The sequence below is a fragment of the Mustela nigripes genome, chromosome 10, assembly GCF_022355385.1.
Source record: "Mustela nigripes isolate SB6536 chromosome 10, MUSNIG.SB6536, whole genome shotgun sequence".
NCBI classification, from domain to species: Eukaryota; Metazoa; Chordata; class Mammalia; order Carnivora; family Mustelidae; genus Mustela; species Mustela nigripes.
In genome coordinates, this window is record NC_081566.1 from 55,085,177 (window position 1) to 55,093,356 (window position 8,180).

An 8,180-nucleotide genomic window follows, 5' to 3' on the forward strand; every position below is an offset into this window, starting at 1 on the left:
CTCTCTCTCTCTCTCTCTTTTTTTTCCAAGCTGTAGCTCTTAACATAGACTCAGATCTTACGTGTAGGAGAAAAAAGTGGTAGGGAGAATCTTACTACAATTACCAAAGATTTTGTCAACAACTTTTATTAGATAATGGGATACTGTGCTTCACAACATTGGCAGTATTAGTAATTACAACATATGGCTTTATCTCAGAGCAGTGGTGATGTCTCCCTTTTATATAGAGTTAAATTAGTTATCTTACTGCTGGGTCCAGTTTGACCATAAACTTTCTACTCCTCTTTCCTCTGCCTTCTCTCTTCCCTTTGGTTTCTCTGTCTTCTCCATCCACCCCTCCACCCCCAGATTTCAGCTAAGACTTCCCTTCCTCCAGAAAATTAGAGAAACACTATTTTTCAGTATACAAAAAGGATTTTGTCACAGAAGTGCATTTGCGACTTGCACTATGGAGCCTGTGTGTGTGTGTGTGTGTGTGTGTGTTTTCTTATGCTAGGATATGTAATAATCTTAAAATGATAAAGCCTAAACTTAAAAGTGAGATTTATGTATTATATTCCAATTTATAGCCAAACTAAATGTGACAGAATATAAATTCCTGGATTATAATGGAAATCCTGGCAATTCTTCAAGTATGCTTCTAAAATACATTGTAATATTTTAACTCTTCATACTTAGGCCTGGAATAAAGTTAAATTACAGCATTTTCCTCACAGGCATTTAAATCAATAATTATAATTAAATCTGTTCAGTTGTTTATTTTGAGATGGTCATTGAGCTTTTCCTTACTCATCAGACAGTAATGAATGGATTGCAAAAGATTCATTGAGATAAAATAATTTTAACTGGGGCAAAGAAAAGGGTCACAATCTTCCACTATCATTAAGCACTTGTCAAACAATGACTCCAAATGGGAAAAAAACAATTTGATGTACAGTGAAATCTTTAGGTCCTGGGTTTGGAAAAATATAAACTGGATTCTGTAGCAGACGGCATTCTAGTTGTGTGTTTGTGTGGTTTTTCATAATGCAGTTGAAAAGAATCATTGCTGGAAAACTCTGATATTACTAGTTTCTTTGTATATCTTTCCGGACCTAAGATTTGGCAATGTTAGTATATTAGTGAAAGGTGCCATGGAAACAGCCTAGAGGAAATAGATTTTATAAATGTGTGCTTATTAAAGCTATGGGTTTTTAAATAAGCATAGAAAAACCTTTAGAACTATCAAGGCGTAACTTTAAAATGAAACTGTTTATGACATCATGGTAGACCTAGGGGTTTATACTATTTTAAAAGATTTTCTGTGAAATGTATCAGAGTGAAAAGTCATTGTATAGTGGCACAACTATGACCCAGATGCTTAAGCTGGGACATGTTCAGATTCTTAAGTGCATTTGCATATAGACTAATTATTGTTTTCATTAAGGGTTATTTGAAAACATTGTTAAAATATAAACAGAACTATAATACCAAGATGGAAGTGAAGTGAAAATAACTTTTTGCTCCCTATGATTTTAAATTATAGAAGCCAAATTCCTGACACTGAATATTTCAGTTCAGTAGAACTTTCCCATTTCACTGTCCATGGAAGAGATCATTGCTTACTACTTGAAACAAATAAGTGGACAAAGCCCTGAATTTATTGCTAATTGAGAAGAGGAGAGCTAGATATATATAGTCCTCGAGGAGAGACTGCCCTCAGACACACAGGATTTGGGGAAGACAGGAACGGGCAGGATTTCAGAAACAGAAGGTAGAGATTGATCTTCAGTTAAAAAATGAGTAAGACTAAAAAAAAATAAAAATAAATAAAAAATAAAAATGAGTAAGACTGTTGTTGACTGGCTTTCAGAAGGCTGTGCACTGGAGCGAGGGTGCTGTTGATTGGCTTTCAAAGTATGATTACAGATGCAAAGTTGTCACTGATTAAGGAGTTTGGATTTAAAACCAGTTCAAGTTGTTGCTCCTTGCTATGGCCAGAAAACAATTCATCTTTTCTTAGGGGATTAGGAGCTTTTAATTTTGGGGATAAGAAGAAATTTTTAAAATGTGTTTTTCTCACTCATGGTTTTCCATAGTCCTAAAATAATCACTAGTAAGTTGAGAGAAAAAGGCATCAGAAAGAGGAAGTGAAGTAAAGCAATCTAAGGGTTCTATCTGGACAAGAATATTAAGTGTGGCTATTGACAAGTTCCACTGAACTAGGACCAACTGGATATAGGTCAAATAGGTCAAAAAGCCTACAAAGATTTTTTTTTAAATTAACTTAAATTAAATTAATTTTATTATTATTATGTTCAATTAGCCAGCATATAATACATCATTAGTTTTTGGTGTAGTGTTCAACAATTCATTAGTTGCGTAAAACACCCAGCTCTGGGCTGGAGATTACTGCATAGCCGTGTTTGCTCTGACTCTGCAAAGAGAAGCCTACTAAGTTTTTGAAGGAACTAGATCACCACAGAACCATGAACATGGACTTACATCAACCCTAGGTCTCCCTCAATGTCCACTTACTGGAGGTCCAAGGGAAAGAAATAGACCATGAAGAACATACTGGAGAGCAAGAGACAAAGAACCCTCTTCCAGAGAATGGACACAGGGTCTATTCAGAGAACTTTCAGTGGAACTTTGACAATGCCTGCCTTGCTGGATTTCATCACTGCTATGGAATAGTAATTGTCATGGTCCTTCCTCTCTTTCTTTTCCTGAATGGGAGATTTTAATTATGGTTTGCCAGTCCCTGTTCCATCACTGTATACTGGTTGAGGGCATGTAGTCCCCATAAAATTGATACCAAATGAGTCTATCTCTAAAAACTATTAGGGAAAATAATACTGTAAAAAATATGAATACATTCATAAGGAAGAAGAGGGATATAACAATACATTAAGGAAATAAATCAGCAAGGATTTATTGTTAAAACTAAATATTGATGTAAAAACTAATTAATATAGTTCTCAAACTAAAATCTTGTGATTTTCACATTATTTAGGTATGGACAAGTGGCAGTGGAAATTAAAAGGAAATTTGACAGAATAGTTTTTTGTTGCATTTACAGTTTTTCTCCAACAAGGCTGCAATTTGGGACTTTATACTGTGCAAGCATCTAGTCCCACGTGGACCAAAGAACACTAGTGTGTTTCAGACCAGACATTTGCAGGTGCTAGACTAGCTGTGCCACATTTCAGTCCTCTTTACAAAAGCAATCAGGGACAGAGAAGAACATTGATGGGATGGAGTGCTGGCCTCTTGGATTCACATCCTTTGACTACAGGCTTTGTGCTTCTTAAACACGTGGTCCCAAAACAGATCTATATTTATTAATTCCATGTGTTCTGATCACAGCTTTAGATTTTAGACAGGTAAAGATTGGTTTCATCCACTGCTGTGAACCAAATGTTTATAATCCACCCCCCCTAGTTCATATGGTGGAGTACTAATCCAACATGTGATGGGATTTGGAAGTGAGGCCTATGGCGGGGGTGGGGAGTGGGGCTAATTATGTTTTGATGTGGTTATGAAGGTGGAGTCCCACAATGGCATTAGTGTCCTCATAAGAAAAGAAAAAGATCAGACCTCTCTCTGTGTCTGCCTCTCTGTTTCTCTGTACCTCTGTCCATCTCTGTCTGTTTCTCTGTCTTTCCTATGTGAGTGTGAACCAAGAAAGCAGCCAGTCAGCCGTAAACCAGGAAGAGGGTTTTCAACAGAATCTGCACATGCTGGCATCCTGACCTTGGACTTCTAACCCCTGGTACTGTAAGGAATAAATTTTTGTTATTTAAGCCATCCATGACTTAAACTATAGAATTTGTTTCGACAGCCCAAGGTAACCAAACACCCACAGAAGGCTGGTGAATTTTATTTACAAACAAATTAAAATGAATGGAAATGTTTTTTTTTTATGGATTGGAGCAAAGAAACAACAATAAAATTTTTGCAAACCCAGAAGCAAAGAAGATTGAAAAGCCTGATGTCTGGAACACTTTTCTCTAGGAATCAATTTTGATCATAAAATGAATGAGGCACAGAGTGTCAAGACTTTTTTACTTCCATGGTGCCTGGTGGTGCACCTGATTCTTGGCTTCAGCTCAGGTTATGAGCTCAGGGTTGTAAGATGGAGCCCCAGGACCTGGTCTGGGCTCAGCATGGAGTCTGCTTGAGTTTCTTTCTCTCCCTCTTCTGCCCCCCCCCCCCAATGCCCAACTCCAGATAAATAAATAAATAAATAAATAAATGATTTTTAAAAAGACTTACACTTCCATCTTACTATCAGAAAGTTGCAAAGGAGCAGTAGAATGAAAGCACAATAAAGGAAGAAAAGCTTTATTAAGCTAGAAGAAGATTCCCTTAGGATGAGTGTTGAGATTTTAGGCCAATGAAGCAGATACGACAAAGAAAATGAGATCTGATAGTATGGGCTAGAATTCTGGAAAGGGAAAACATTCCCAGGTATAGCTACTTAAAAAAATAATAATGTGGGGAGAGAGAAGACAGATTTTAGTTACTCATATATCAGAAAGAATGAATCATTGGGGCACGTGGGTGGCTCAGTGGTTTAAATCTCTGCCTTTGGCTCGGGTCATGATCTCAGGGTCCTGGGATCAAGCCCTACATCAAGCTCTTTGCTCAGTGGGGATCCTGCTTCCCCCTCTCTCTCTGCCTGCCTCTCTGCCTATTTGTGATCTCTCTCTCTCTGTGTCAAATAAATAAATAAAATCTTAAAAAAAAAAAAAAAGAATTAATCAAGGCTCAAAGAATTCTACCAGAGGAAGACTGACAAGATCTCAGAGACCAGACCGAAAAGAACTCTCCTAGAGGAACCATAACCAGGAAGCTACTGATACAGATCCCTATAAGGTTAATGGTAGAATCAATAAGTGCAATTGGAAAACCAGCCCATGAAGATTAAGCATTATTTAGGGACCTTTGTGGTGACATGGTGAGGATAAGGGGGAAGCAATTATTGCTTATGCCTCCAAAGAAACATGGGCAATAAGAAACATAAAGGAAGGCACGGGGAAATAAAACACCATGAGGGAGGCCAGGCAGGGCAATGATTAACAGAGTGGGTCTAGGTTAGAAGTGGGTCTAGTGGGAGGATACTTCCTGAGTAGAATTACCCAACTTCTGCCATTAATGTAGCTTTCATTATTTAAGCCCTGGAAAATTACAAATTGGAGAAGGAATTCTACCTGTGGAGCACGTGGTGGAGGGTTAGGTCCTGATAGGTGAGACCTCAAAAGCATCAAAAGTTCTTCCACTGAGGAATGTGGGGAAGGGAATTCTCTAGCTGATATATTTTTTGTGGAAAAAATGTCCCCGAGAGTCTTATTTTACTGTTCCTACAATTCGATACAGAGGTCAGTAAAACAACCATGATCCAGGTCTTAAAAGGTTTATTTGCCATAAATATATCATTCATTCCTTCATTTAGGCTTAGATCTTGAGAAAGCTCTTCAGTATCACATTACAGTTTCAGAATTATAGGGTGAAAAGGGGGAATCCAGTTACAACTTGGAAGCATTTGAGTTCACTGGGTAGAGAGGATTAACATCTCAGGATGTTTCAGGTTGAGCAACTTCTGGAGTCCTAAAGGAACTTCATCCCTGCTCAGCTCTAGTTGTTGAGGGAAGCCCAGTTCTACCCAGGCATTGGAATGGCAGTGATCAATGGGAGAGGGGGCTCATTGGTTTTCAGATTTAGTGATTATGAGCTTACATTTCACTGCATTTTAGCTTAAAGCAAGGACATTTTTTACTTTAATTATTCCCTGAAGATGTGATAACAAAATAAGCTTTATACTCAAATTGGAGGCATCTCCACATTGATTGACTATGTAAAACCACAGAATCCATTCTTGTTTTATGCATTGACTATGGTGAGCTATATGGAACTACATATCTCAACATAGTTTGAAATAGGGAATAAAGGTAGAGTGTGCTCCCCAGGATAGAACCAGGTTTGGAGTTAGTTTGATTAGCACAAATTTTGACCCATGTTAGCTCTCTCTGGTAACAAAATCCTAACTGCACACTGTAAAATGAGGTCCATAAACAAAAGAGGTTAGGGCTTCATGAGGACAGGAAGGGGGACTATCACTACAAAGTGTGTGAGTGTGTGTGTGTGTGCATGGGTCCATGCATGTGTGTGTGTGTTGTGTGTGTATGTGTGTGTGGTGGAGTGATGGCTAGTCATACCTCTTGTTTATTTTAGATTTAATGGTTAAGAAAGGAAGGTGCTGGAGACTGTTAAGAAGGAACCACCTTTTTCTCTGCATCCATAAAACACTTCTCTTAGCGTAGCACTTTGGGCAGCTTGCCTATCTCTTATTTGCTCCTGAAGGAGCTTGAGTGATCTGATTGGTGGATGACATCCATGGTCAGTATTTGTCAACTGAATGGAACCGATCCACTAACAGCAGTGGGCCCCAAATCAATTTGAGGCAGGAATTCTACTTTAGATTTTGATGTTTCCGTAGGCAGTCCTGCCCAAGGTCTTGAGCTGAAATGGAGGAGCAAGTCCCTTTCATCAAGCAATCTAGAGTCATGTTATCCAATTGGCCCTATCTGGAATAAAGCTGATATTTTCATCTCCATCTGGGTCTGATTTCTTAAATGTCTCTGAATGTGAGAGGGGAAGAAAAGGATATTATTTACTGCTTCTCTGAACATCAGCCTTCCTTCCTGTGAACCCTGTGTTACTGCCTTAACTTGGGATGACTGACACCCAAACTGCCTTCCTTTATGCAAGCAAATGCCTAACTTACAACTTTAGCTTAACCCTAAGTTACATTTTCCATAAAGTGAGGCACACCCAGGTCAGAACTTTAGGTCCTTCACAATGGATCATGGGCATAGGAAACCATCTTCCCTGAACTTGTTGTCTCTCTAACAGGACTATATGGATTCTTAAATGAGACCTATTTTAAAAAGCAGCTAGTAGCAGGCCCAGTACACTAGATGTTCAACAATAGATTATTCTTTTTAGTATTTATGATAACTTCTTAAGCAAAGCAAATTTTTGAGATAATGTGTCACAGTTTCTAGGACATCATACTTGGTAAATATTAATTTCTTTCAGGTCAGTCTTTGCCCCTGAAGACTGAGTAATAGAATCCAAACTAAAGAGGCTCTTCTTTATTTGTTAAATAAAAAAGTACAGTATAAAAATCTCATAAAGGAACATCTGTCAAGTGAAAGTCATATGGTCTTTACTAGGGAAAGTTCTAGTTTGTGCTGCATTATTTATGGTACAGGTTTAAGGTCATGTTGGGTGGCCCAGCAGTTCTTCCTGTGCATTAGGAATGTTGGGCACTGCATACTCTTAAATCCAAAAGCAATAGCTCCTTCCCTTATGAGCCAGCTCAAGATGGAGTTACAGTTGGTTGGACAAAAAGTTGAGGAGGACCATAAACCAAAGCCGGGTTTTGCTTCTTCTAGTTTGCATGTTTTCTGTGGTTTATAGTGTGATTGGTAACGAGGAAAGCTCCATATAACTAGCTCATTGCATCTGGGTTAAGATGTATGCAAAATTATAAACACTGGCAATAGCCTCAGCTCAGGAGAGGCACCATGTTTATTCAAGAACATGGCACGATAGTAATCCAACTTCTGGCATATAATTTATTTTTTAAGGCCAAAAATCAAATGACCCACGTTAGAAGTCTTTTATTGAAGCCTCAGGCATGTAGTTCTTATTTGATTTTTAGAAGAAATCAAGGAGACATGTAGGTGAGGAAAGGGGAGAAAGGGTAGAGAGGGTTAAAAAAAAAAAAAAGAAAAAACCTCTTGTTAACATGAAATCAATTGTAGAGATTTTTTTCAATCTTTGTAAGAGTGATATTACGGGCCTGACTGATAGTCTCTCCCTAAAGAAAACACTATACCACTTCTCAGAGTAATTCTTAATATGCATCTAAAGTTTCATTGTTAAAGAGTCAAATTTTCCAAATCAGAGAAAAGTATTACTTCATGGTTCCCAAGTTTCCAATCACTTACCATATGAAACATTGAAGTTTAAGAGTCAAATGCTCCAAGTGAAAAGCATCTGTTTGATGTCGGCAAGGTCTCCGACAAATTCAGTGTTAAAAGACTCTTTGTGCTGTTCTTTGAAAATATATCACTTTATAATAAATCTCTGGGCTCTGACACACTCAGTGATGAGGTTTGTTTTATAGA